General features: G+C 41.9%; 2 long non-coding RNA genes across 2 annotated transcripts in view; one reads left to right on the top strand and one right to left on the bottom strand.

Annotated features, from left to right (window-relative positions):
- The window catches only part of LOC109286248 (uncharacterized), a 440,090-nt gene that overhangs the window by 414,535 nt on the left and 12,602 nt on the right, over positions 1-12,953 (bottom strand). The gene's annotated exons all lie outside the window — the stretch shown is intronic.
- The window catches only part of LOC109286249 (uncharacterized), a 103,810-nt gene that overhangs the window by 88,558 nt on the left and 2,299 nt on the right, over positions 1-12,953 (top strand). The gene's annotated exons all lie outside the window — the stretch shown is intronic.

Here is a 12,953-nt window from a genome sequence, read left to right as displayed (position 1 = left end):
TGCATGTGCCTCTTGGCCTGCCTCAAATGCCTTTGAGGAGGGGCAAGAGGCACATGCGGGAACAAAAAAACATTCCCCACACTGCAAACTTGCAGCACAGGGAGAAAATTAGAACCCTGGATATCCAGGGGCCTAAAAAAACTGAAGTTTAAAAAAGCGGGGCAGGGCACAGTCCTGGACGGTGCCCTTGTGTGGGGGATGAACCCTGTGTTGGGGGGCCAAACCCCTTGTGTGAGGGCCATCATCCTGTGGGAGGACAGCAAAATATGTATTCATGAATTCATGAAATGTATTTAGAGTTCACTTTATTATTATGATAAGAGACTTGCTTTAACACTGTAAGATATATCAATAAACCGTTGTCCAACTGCTCGCTGTTTCTGTCTCACTCTCTCTCTCTCTTTATAGTGGTCTTTTGTTTTACTTGTGGAGGAACATGGATTTGGGGGTATTTTACAGAGTGACTTTGGGATTTTTTTATCAGGGATTTTTCAGTTTTCCAATAGGGAACACCAGAATTCCTGCTAGGGAGGCCAGTGGCAGGACCCTGCCTGCTCAGAGCTGGCACCTTGCACCCAGCTGGCTGTGGCTGACCTCCTGGCCAAATGAGGGCAGAAGGACATGCTTTGACAGTTCAAAGCAGGCCACCATACCCGGAACATCTTCCAGGCAATAGCTGCTCAGGTGGCCGGGCAGGGGGCACACATGGCAGTAGTGCCGCACAGAGGCCAAACCTGCAATCGCAGTCCACTGGCAGCTGGCCCAGAGGGGCAGATGACTCTACTGGCTCTGCAGTCCCCATCCAGGTCTGGCAGGTGTGCAGCAGGTCACAGCCAGGCAGCAGCCCCCACTGCTAGACTGCTGCAGTGGGTAGAGGGTTCAGGGAACTCTCAGGGCTGCTTCACCAGTCTGGCTGGCACAAGGGGTAGTGTCCCCAGGTACCAATTGGCTGGGCCCCAGAAGCTCCTGAGAGCTAGTAGCCCTGAGCTACTTGCCAGGGTGGCTTTTTATACTGCTGTGGCCAGGGCAGGGCAGCTTTTTATACTGCTGGGGACAGCACAGGTACTGGCCCCGGGCTCTAGGTCCCTCAGGCTGCAGATCCGGAAGGAGCCAGGCAGGGTTATTTTGCTCCAAGTGGCACAATTTGCTCCACACCAAAGTGCATGTCCAAGCACATGTGCTGAAGCAAAAAGCCCAGGCTCAAATTTGCACTGCTTGTATTTGAGCTGCTGCAAGTGCATGTGCTTCCATGGGTGGACAAGCCCAATAGGGGAGCTGGGAGCCTGGCTGCACCAGCCTGGAGGTCGGGACACTCCAGCAGCCTCCCAGGAGGCTCACACAGTGGGAAGGGGGAAGGGATTCTCCCATCTGCCATGCGGGCCCAGCCCAACTCCCCCCCAAGACCCCACCAGAGGTAGCTGCGGGGGCATGAATAGGAGGTGAGGGGTGGAGGGCTCTCTTCCCCCCATTACCCAGCTACACAGAAAAGAGAAAGAGTTTTTCTGTCTCCCCTCTGTGACAGCCCCAAGGTCAGGGCTGGGCCAGTGGGCCAGGTATATGGGCAGCATCACCTGAAATTGTCCCACTCAGGCTTTCTGCCCTACAGCACCCCAATCTGATACTACATCAGATGAGGGTTAACTTTTTTGCACAATCAGCCATTTTAAAAGCACTCTGCAGCCATGAATGTTTGTTGTGTTATGGCTTCAAAGAGCTTTTAGGGGCCTCATTACATGAAAAATCTAACTTCTGTACACACTCAGAGAATAAATGTGTGTTGAAGGACCCAATTTAAAACAGGGTTTATATTTTGGCTGTCCATTATAGATAAATAATATGATTTAAAAATGTTTAAAATATATGTATCAGACTGGGGCTCCAGGGAATATTGCTAGCTTCCATATTCTTAAGGAAATTTCCCCTTTCTTTAGTATTTTAGTAGAAAAGTCACTTATCCTACTATTATTTATAGAGCTTCCTTGGATTAACTGTGCCAGTAGGCAAGCCACACTATCACTGTTAATTAGCATTGTGAAAATGGCAAAAGGTTCAATGGTCTGGGCAAGCATCCAGAAGTCTGACCAGTTATCTGAATTTATTCTAATCTCTGGTTTATAAATAGGAAAGCCAACATTTGTGTGAGCTTTCCCAAAAAATCTGGTTTTGGTTGGGTTGGAAATATGTGCAAAAAATTTGGTTATTAGTTAGAAAAGCATTTTCTGATTCAATAAGTATTCAAAGTTAAGGAGTATTTCTATAGTAGGTCTTTTTGTTTTTTTTAATAAAGTTCTGGGGAAAAACAGAACAGCAGCAATTCTCAGATCTACTCTCTCTCTCACTATTACCATAGTTCGTTGTTTCTTACTTTGTAGTTCTGATTTTTTAGAATCATCCCTTATTAAAAATTCAAAATCAAATTCTGTTTTCTTTCACACTGGTGGGAATCTGAAGAAAACAAGAGCAGAATCTGTCTCAGTAAGACAATCTGGACATTTTAATGTACAGAGAAGGTTTGCGAAGAGAATCATCTGCTTACGTCCTTTCCCTTCATTAGTAACATGGCATGAACTCACTCTCTTCAGCTAACTAACGACACATCTTCAGTATCTGGGACAAGAATTTAGTGTATGAGAGTATAATGAAAACCCACAGATGCTTTTGTGTGAAACTCTGCTGGTTGAAAGTGTTAGCAAACTTTCAACTGACATTTGAGCAGCCGTGTTGTTTGGGCATGATGCTGTCCCCTTTTTTATTTGTTGTTTTCAAACATTTGGGTTCACAATTTTTCTTCACACAGATATTAGTAGAATTTACACACACATAGTCCAGCTCCTATAGAAACAAGAAGTACATTATTTGCTATTCACTGCTTACTATTTATTCATTTTGACCTTTCGAAAAAGTTTTGACCATCTAATCAGTGAGGTCAGTAGCACACCAAAAGAAAAGTATCTGGGGTAAAATTTGTCCAATCCCTAAAGACCTTGATTACTGGATCTTTGAAGGCAAATTTGGAATAGACGCAGATGGAAAAGCAGCCTTTTATAGAACTGGAAAATAAGTGGCTAACTTGTTTTTTATCCAAGATATAGATATATTTTTTCTGCTCACTTTTCATTGAATCCAGACTATTTCAGGAATTAAGCAATATGCTCTTTCACTGAGGTGCAAAGATCAAAAAAGAAAGGGATGCAGAGTTATCCTTAATTGGTCCCATGGTCCAAAATATTCTTTTTAACCCATCCCTATTATAACCCTACTTTTACTTTCTTAAAAACAGAACCCCAAATCACACCATGAATAGTGAGGTTATTCAAAAGGTGGTTTCAGATCATTATTATTATTGTTGTAACTGTAAATAATCAGTTGTGCTTTTAAGGAGAGGCAGATCTTTGACTTTATCTTTTCTGTTCTCATTTCTTGATGTGCCAAGTGATAAGATTTGAGGGAATAAGGATGGAGCTCTAGGGTTTTAATCTACTTTTTGTGCTCATCTACAGATGGTACTTAGAGCCAAAGCTTGCTCTGAGTTACAGTCTACAGGGGTATATTGCTGTCAGAACTTGGCCTATAGGCCCTGAATAATGCTTTAAATCTATATATTGCTTTAAGATGGGGTTAAATGTGCTCTGTGCTGAAGTGTAAAACAGAGCACAATTTATTAGTGCACAATACAAGGGTATAGGAAAGAAAATCTTGCTGCAATGAGGCATCACCATTGCACCAGTATAAATCTTGAATAATTCCATAGAGTTAAACTGATATCAGAATCCGTTCCTCAGGATAGAACAGATACAAGGGAAGAAGGAATAAATGAGGATGATGGAAAGAGACATAAGCACAAAGAATTATATGAAAGTAGGCAAACAAAAATAAATGCGGGTCTAATGGAATTATCTAACTGAAGTATTCACCAGCTTCACTGTAGGGGTTTAAGTCTGATATAGTGATGACGCTGTGCTAGGCTGTAATTGAGTCCTACACAACATCCAAGTGTGGGAGGGCACTGAGTGGGACCTCTGTGCTTCTTACATAACTTATCTGCTCTTAAAGTTCTTGAATTCCTTGAACCCAGGGTTCATACTAGTTCTACTGTACTGGATAGCACGGCAAGGACAGAAAGGGCCAGATCTTACATGCCCTACACTAGCCAATAAAATTAGTCAACGGCAGAGATGATCATAAGATGCTTTCCCCCAAAAACCAAGTTATTTTCATGTGTTCCTGACAGCTCAAGGAGGTGTTCTGGTTCTATAGCAAGGCACACTAGTTTCCACCAGCTGTCTGTATAATCATAAAGAGACGGCCTATTTCATGGCTTAATAAATTCCTTTGCTTTCTTAAAATCAATATTCATACTGAAAATGCCTGTAGATTTACAAAAATGCTTTGATTAACTTTTTATAGTTTTCTTTCAGTTGTTTAGAGAAACTCATAGCCAAAAAACTCATCTGCATTGTTTAGAGAAACTCATAGCAGAACCGGCAGCAACAACACCAAGGACTATCTTAATGCCAGATAAAGAAGTCAGAAAGTCACAGAGAAGCAGGGTTGGAAGGGACCTCCAGAAGTCATTTAGTCCAACCCCCTGCCTGAGGCAGAATCATCCCTAGCCAAACTATGCCATGCAAGTATAATTTAAACTCTACATAAAATTACCCTCAATCCTGACACAACATGGACCTAACACCCTAACCTGCCACAAGTAAAGCAGGGGAACTATGGCAGCCAATGTCCTGCTATAAAATGTTGTCAATATATGCTCAAGAGGTCCCGGTTAGAGGGGCCACACTCCCCACTACAGAGGAAGTCAAAAACCCGCATAGTCTGTACCAATCTGACCATGGGGTAACATTTCTTTCTGACCCCAAATGTGGCAATCAGTCTGACCCTGACAGGAGGGCCAAGACCCGTTAGCCAGAAACCTCCAGTTTTGCTCCTAACAAGAGAATCAGCATGCTCCCATGTAAGTCCCCAACTTTAGCTGTAGCCAACACCCAATGCTTCTGGGAGGCTTAAAAACACGCTGGGCATGTTTATACTAGACAGTTAATAAACAGTGGCCTAACAACACTGTGCAGTAGTGTGCTGGGCAAAAAACGTGCTAATACACTACTGAGCCATAGTATTAGACTACTGTGCAGTAAGCATCACTAAAAACTATGCACCAGCGCTACTGCACAGTAACTAGTTACTGAACATTTAGTTAGTACCTCATTAAGCAAGTACTAAAATAAACGCACAGTAAGTACTGTGCATTAATGTGCCCCCGGACACATATAGCAGAAAAAGGCCAGGGAGGGCGGGGAGAAGAAGCAACCAGCAAATCTCAGAAGCATGGGAAATACCCATGATAGAAAATAGACATATCATGTGCAAAGACTGCACACCCTTGGTAGCGATCAAAAGAACAGAGCGTATGGCACAAAGAACTCACACATTGTATGAAATATTATCTGAAGCCATGTTTAAATGTCAGAAAAATTATATATCAAAGGAAGTATTCTTTTTTATTTTCAAATCACATTCATTTCCTATCACTAACTGAGCTGCATTTAGCCACAAATTCTATTTTTAGTGAAATGCTTTTATAATTGAAACTCACATCATTCAGTGTAATTTTTTTTAAATGACTACTGCAATCGCAGTGAATGAGACATAATGGTATGTGTTCCAATTTTATAGTGCAATAATGCTAGATTTCATTAATAAAAGGATTACTTTATTGGAAAAAACATCTGCAGTTAAAATGAAAAGATGGGTATTGAGATTCTGAAAGATTTGAATCATCAGCTATACAACAGTTGTTGCCATTCATTAGGAGAGAAGCTACAGGATATGGAATTAGCTGCTCATATGGCCAATATGATAAAGAAGGTTTCACAAATATATTAACCGTTTTATTGTTGTTTAGGCACACTGACTTTATCTTCTGTTCACTCCATATACTACGGCGTAGGTATGCCTTGCTGGTCCAAACCATTTTTGACACAACTGAAGAAAGGGGTGCCCCATTAATGGGTGCACTTGTGACTAAATACAAATCCCAAATAAGGACCCCAGGAATGGTTCACATGTCTCTGAAAGGAACCATGGGTATGTACAGAAGTTACTTTTTATCACCATTTTAAAGTGCTTTATTGCTATGACAACAGAAGTGTTTGACTTTACAGCACTTTAAAAATGGGTAAAGCACTCTAAATTAACCGTTGTTAAATGAGGAATTAAATTTGAAGCACTGTATTTTACAGCACTTTAGCAACCTACAGCACAGAAGTTTTAAATAACTTCTGTACTCTGGTCAAATTTCTGACCAGTGAAGAAGCCCCAGGAGTCTGTGGAGTGCCCTGTGCCTCCTATCCTGGAAAATTCAAGGGGGCTCAGACCTCCTTCCCCCCACCAAACACTGCACTTCTGTCATGTTTAAGAGCACTGTAACTTTATACTGCTAGAAAAAATGCTGTAAATTACAGCACTGTAAAATTTTCACAGGACACTTCTGTAAATGCCCCCTGTGTCCATGCCACAAAAAAGCTGTACGTATGTGTAAGGGCTAAGAGTTTGCTGCAGTTGGACCTGTGATCAGCTGAGGGGAAACTGCTCTCTTACCTAAGAATGGTTGCTAGCATTTACTGCATTAAAGATACAACAACAAAGGATGAAATCACTCCTAAACCAAGAAGTTAGTTTATTTTAAAACTGACTGTGCAGCTGTGGATATGCTGAAACTTACCCAAAAAAGGAGGGAAACCCCCCATGTCTTTTATTTATAGGTCAGAGGACTGAGCAATGGTCTCAGCATTAAGAAACTAGATAAAAGCACAGTCCTTGTCCCCAGGACAGAAGGAACTTTGACCATTTTGGTGGTCAAGAAAGTTAGAAAATGGAAGCAGTAGTTTTCAAAAGATAAGTCACTCTTCAACTGCTCCCCTGTAATACTGCAATTAAATTTCAGGGCTGTCCTAAAATGCCCTTGTTCCATGCCTGAGCCTCCCTTTAACAAAACCTGCTTTTTATAACTTGCATTCTTCCCAGAGTTTCACACTAGCACCTGTTCTGTGTGATCTGACTTCTGGCTCTCTGTGATAACCAATTTTTTTCCTAACAGTCAAGATAAAATGCACAGGGACATTATTTAAGGCAATTTCAAGGCAGTTATAACAAATCCTACCTCAAGACATCATGCTTTTGGATATTTTTTCTTTGATGAATAGTCACATATATGTTACATATCTAAGAATATTTTTCCTTTGAATTATGTATCAGATTCCCTTTGCAATTTAAGTCCAATTTATGTACCTTTTAAAGGATGGCTGATCATTTAATCAAGGTGAAAATATTTAATGCAATGTATGCAACCTGAACAAAACTACTCTTTTCCACTCCAAAAAGTTGGTGCGTGACTAAGACTAGGTTTTACTATATATGGTATAAAACTGATACCATTATCCCCAAATGCCATTAGCAATGACATAAACCAGGCCTTCTAATCTCCCCAAAATAACTGTTTCATGCATTAAGGGGAAAAAAATATGGCCACTGATCTCAGTGATAGTCTTCACAGAACCGAAGGAGTCTGAACCACTGATGTTTCAAATAATAAAAGGATTGTTCAGTGCAATTAAGACAAATAAAGTTAGAGATAACTTAGAAGCAGACAACTGATGTAAAACTGTACCATTTTGAACCTCTATCTGTAAAGTGCAAAAGGACTTCCCAGAAGGTCTTGAACACCTGCAATTTCTACAGACTTCAGAACATCCCAAGGGGCACTCAACATCTTTCAGGCCTTCAGCACTTCAGGAATGCCATTTAGGACCAAGAGGAAGCCAACAAGTAAGAGAATGTGTGACGGCTCAGTGACATGGCTGCTGCCCTACAAAGGAGGGGGACCTTGTTCTAGTCTAAACCATTGCCTGCAGTTGTGCAGAAACCTCCCAGCTGCTCCCTTTTCTTTTTATTCAATGAATATTAAATACAAGGTGCAGTGTCACTTTTTTTCATTGTCATGTATCCACACACGTAACTAGTGAATAACTAGTAATGCACTACCCAGGAATTGATTGCACCTTACATTTTTTGCTATTTTCATTATTCTACCTCTACCCCAAATGTGAGCATAAATACTTAAGCACAAATAAAAAAATACCACAACAAAGAGATGGTGAACACAAGAGGGTGACATGATTTTATAAATTGTATTTGGTGACTACATATAAAAAAGAAATGCAGTTTGGGGAATCAGTATTGGTTTGCAAATGCTTCACCAGCAGGAAAAGCAAGAATACATTCCTCAATAATTTAATAATAAATAAATTTACTTGCAATAATTTAGCCAGTTCTACTTTTCACTTAGTGATTATTTGATTGGCACTATCTTTCATGGTTCTGTGTACAGGTGAATTGCACAGGATCATCCTTTCCATCTGATCAATTAAATTAAGGTAATTGGCAAACATTTCTTTTTCTTCCTTGATTACTGTGTAGATTCCACCATGGGACATGTTCTTTTGGTTTGAATTAATTTTTAGTTTCTGGAATATATCTGCCTGCCACCTGGATGATCTCTCAAAGTAATGAGCAATCTCATCCAATAAATCTTTCTAATATGATGTAATGGACAGTTTTCTGAAAGTATGTAGGCCTCAGAAGAGCTAGATATATGCCTACTTGTATTTTGCATTGATTGGTACCTAAATATTTTTTAAACTGATTCCTTGGGTACACCTACACATTAATTAATGCATCATAGTTATGGCACATTAAGTTTACTACTTGTTTTTAGGTCTGTTGGAAACAGCACCATTTAATTTTGACTTCTGTTTCACCATTTTGAAGAGACAGTGTTTCATTTCACTGTTTCAAAGCACTGTTCTGTTTCGTTTTGTCAACACTGTTTCTCTGTTTCAACACTGTTTTGATGCATTTTGACATTTCACCCGTAGGCTGTAATGGGGAATCACAAAAATGCCTATAAATTTGTCATTTCTTGCCTGATGAAAATTGCAGGGATGGTAGCCGCTTCTGAGAGCATGACATCTGTCTAGTTTGAAGGAGATACATGCAGGGGTTTTTGTGAAACTGTACCTGAAACTGTTCAAAGCAAAACCAGTATCACTTGCCGGCAGTGGCAGCCTGCTGTCATCCTGCATGCAGATCTGGGGAACCGCTCCCCCTGGGAGGAGTCTGGCACAGCTCCACAGCCCTCCTGTGGGGCATGAGCTTCTGGATCTCTGAGCGGAATGACAGCAGGCTGCCACTGACGGCTGGGGCCAGCACCAGCATTTGGTTCTTCCTGGAGCTTGGCACGGGGTGCACCAGGCAGACTCGGGTGCTGGTGCTGGCCTGGCCCCAGCTAGCAATAGCAGCATACTGTCATCCACATGCTCCACAGCCAGCAAGTATGGAGCTTTAAAAAAAAACAAAAAACCCACATTCACCGACTCTGGCAGCAGTGACTGGGGCCTCTCGGCACTTGTGGCAGAGCGCCCCTGTGCAGCGCAGGGCAGCAGAGAGCAGTGGGGACCCCTCCAACCCCATGTGGCACCTGTGTGGCACCTGCCCCATGATGCAGGTGCACCATGGCTCAGCAGGGTGCCATGCATTGTCCCAGAGCTGGGGCAGATCCACCTGTAAGCTGGAGCTCCCAGTTCAATTCTCCAGCTCTCTAATCATTCCCCCAGCTCTTCCAGGGGGGCACAGCCTCCAGATCTGCACGTGGGGTTTCAGCAGGCTGCTACTGCCAGCTGGGGAAATAGCTCAGAGCTGCCACCATCCCCAGCTGGAAGTGGCAGCCTGCTGTCATCCCACATCATCCAGGGGCCTGTGCCCCCTGAGAAGAGGTGGGGGAAAGATTGGGGAGCTGGGGAATCAAACTGGGAGCTAGATGTCAATATCAGAGCAGTCCTTCCCCACTCTTCGCCCCTCCCACTTCTTAGTTTTTGTTTAGCTGCAAGCAAGCCCAACTCTGAGACTCAAAACTTTTGAACTGTTTTGAGTGCCCTCATTTCATTTTGAAGCCTTTCATTTCATTTCAATTTCACTGTTTCAAGCTTGATAGGCATCAAAACCACTTTGAAATGAAACACCCATCAAAATTTTGCACAGCCCTAATTGTTTTTAGTGACATTACTATGCAGTAGCCTAATAATACAGTGCAGTAGCATATTAGCACTGTGTCTGCTATGGCACGCTACTGCACAGTATTATTAGGCTACTGTGCATTTAGCATCTTGTGTAGATACACCCTTTGTTCCCTCTTCCTTTCTTAAGCCTATATCTTGGACAAGCAGTATTCTGGATCTTTAGTGGGAGCCTTCTTTAATTTAGCTCTGGTAGCAGTCACTTCCCAATTAATTAGCTGAAAAATGCAGATTCCCACTTCCTTGCAAGGAGTCAGCTGAAAAGTCAATAGGAAGAAGACTAAATCAAACCTGCTAATGACATGATCATTTAGGACAATAAAGCTTCATCCCTCAAGGCCCCTTTTCAATAGCCCATACTAGATCAACAAAACACTTGAACACATGCTAAATTTTAGGCATATGCCTAAATTTCATTAATGTGAATGGAAACTAGGCTTTAAAATAAAGTTAAAAATATGCTTTATGCTTTAAGTTACGACCTCAGTGTTCCTTTCTGTATATTTCAGTAACACCTTAGTAAGTTTTTTCATAGTTTCAATACACATAGCAGCTTACTTTTTTATAAATATTCTAGATAGATTATTTTATTTAGCATTAGTGCTCATTGTTTATAAGTCACCACTAAACATTTATTCATCTGCCCATTTTTCAGGTAGGGCTATAACGACTACATACCTAAACAGGGAAATATATTATTCATAAGCAGAGCAAGAAAACACCAAAGATATTTTTTCTCTGAGATGCTCTGAGTGATATGGAGCATCATTTGCCATTGCAGTGAAACCCTCAAGTACAACATGTGATTATAATTTTATAATTGCACTGATTTTAAAGAAAACTGTGACATTTCATCGTCTACCCCATTTGTTCTTTTAGTGGTCCTGTCATGTTTTAAGGTAAGAAAGTTGCAAAGGCTAGAAATGGAATGTGTTAATTTACTAGGTGTCTGGTACACACATTCAATATGAAAATGCCATTCTGCTACAAATAGGTTGGGTTTTTCATTTAAACTATCACTCATGCGATTATGATAAAAGTCATCTATTAAAAGAACAAAATACTTAATGCTAGCTGCAACATACTTGGCTACATTGTGCAGAAGTTTCAAATGTAGCTTTAAAATAGCAGCCTTCACTATTTATAAGCTGCTTCTTACTAAATGTGTTTTTGTTCTAAATGTTTGTGAGTACCAGTTATTACAGCAATAAAGAAAATTCATCATCTCTTCTAGTGAGCAGAATGTTTTCATATTAAACCCTAGAGTCATCTTGGCTAGCTTCAGTTTTACAATTAACATGGGTCACAATGCCTATCCTTCTGCTTTCATGCTGTTGGCCTTATTTACATTATTAATCTCAATTTTTAACATATTTCATTACTTTGAGAGATTAATTTCTTATGCTATTTTAGCTTTTTAAGGAGAGATAATGAAGACTGTGGGCCTCTACTGCCAATGGTGCAGCTGCTATGACCAGATTTGTTAAATTATCTTCTGCTGCACACCCCTACATTTCCAGCTGTATCACCTATAAAAGCATTGTTAGTGAAACCACCAGATACACAGGATATGGACTGCCCAATTAATAGTGAGTGGGGAAATAGCAGAATCTTTGAAAAACAATGCTGGCCTTGAAGCAAAAGGTTTACTTGTTTTATTTTCATCAGTTATCAATACTTGTAATTACTATATTTCCTCACCATACAATATGTGTTTGACCCCCTTTCCCCCCAAAGCCTGCTGCTAGAAGTTGAGAATTATGGCAAGAACAGTTTCTGCTGCTTACGGGGGCAGGAGTGAAATTTGCATGTGACTTAGGGAACAGAACAGTGGGCAGCTCTGCTCAATGGCTGCTGCTACTCAGTGAGCACATCTTGTGTCAGACAGTACTATCCTACAGTGGAGTTAATTAGTTTACTCCAGCCTAATAGGAGCAGATATGTAGACAGTGACTCTTTACTGTGGAGCTCATGGGCAACTGGTGTCTCCTGAGTCGGGGGGGGGGGCACTTGCCCCCCCAGCAGCCAGTCAGCAACTGCGGTGGCCCCCCTGTGGCCAATCCACCAACCAGGGGGAGGGGTCCCCCTGCAGCCCTCCCCCAGTCAGCGTGATCAGCCGCAGGGGGACCACAGGGATTGCTTCTCCTGGTGCCCTCGCTCCCCAGTCGGCACTCTCAGGGGGGCACCAGTGCTCTCACCTGCCCCCCGCCTATTACCTAAGCAGGAAATGCTGGCTGTCGGGGGGTGCACCAGCACTCGCAGGGGGTACACATGCACCCACTATGCATCGCCACTGGTGGAGCTAATCAGGCAACTGCAGTAAGCATCTCATGTAGATGCACTCAGTTATTTACTACAAGGAAAGATCTTTTTCTTCTTTTCTCTTCCTTTCAAAAGCAAGGTGCATATTTTATTCCGTGGTGTGTTGTATGCAAGCAAATATGGTACATGATTATGTTTACTATGTTGACCATAGAAAATTAGAAAGAATTGGCAACATTTCCTGTAGACTTCCAATGGCTGTTCCTCAGGGACCAATTCAGGACAGACCGAATTGGTGCACTCATGGGCCAAAGCGGCATGCTCACGGATCACCTTAGAGGAAACATTAGGTGTGTCTACATGTGAATATTAATGCAATGCAATAAACTCTGGCATGGATCATGAAGCATGGTCACAGGCACAACATTTACATGTACACCTGGGACTGAAGCATGTTGAACCAGGGTGACATGGCCCCAGCTGGCAGGAGTTCCTAGAGGTCAGCCTACCAGCCTGGGGCAGCTCCAACTTGACTCAACATGCTATGGA

Source organism: Alligator mississippiensis, chromosome 1 (genome assembly GCF_030867095.1).
Source record: "Alligator mississippiensis isolate rAllMis1 chromosome 1, rAllMis1, whole genome shotgun sequence".
Classification (NCBI taxonomy): domain Eukaryota; kingdom Metazoa; phylum Chordata; order Crocodylia; family Alligatoridae; genus Alligator; species Alligator mississippiensis.
The sequence above is the reverse complement of the archived record's forward strand: the minus strand, read 5'-3'. Positions and strand labels throughout refer to the sequence as shown.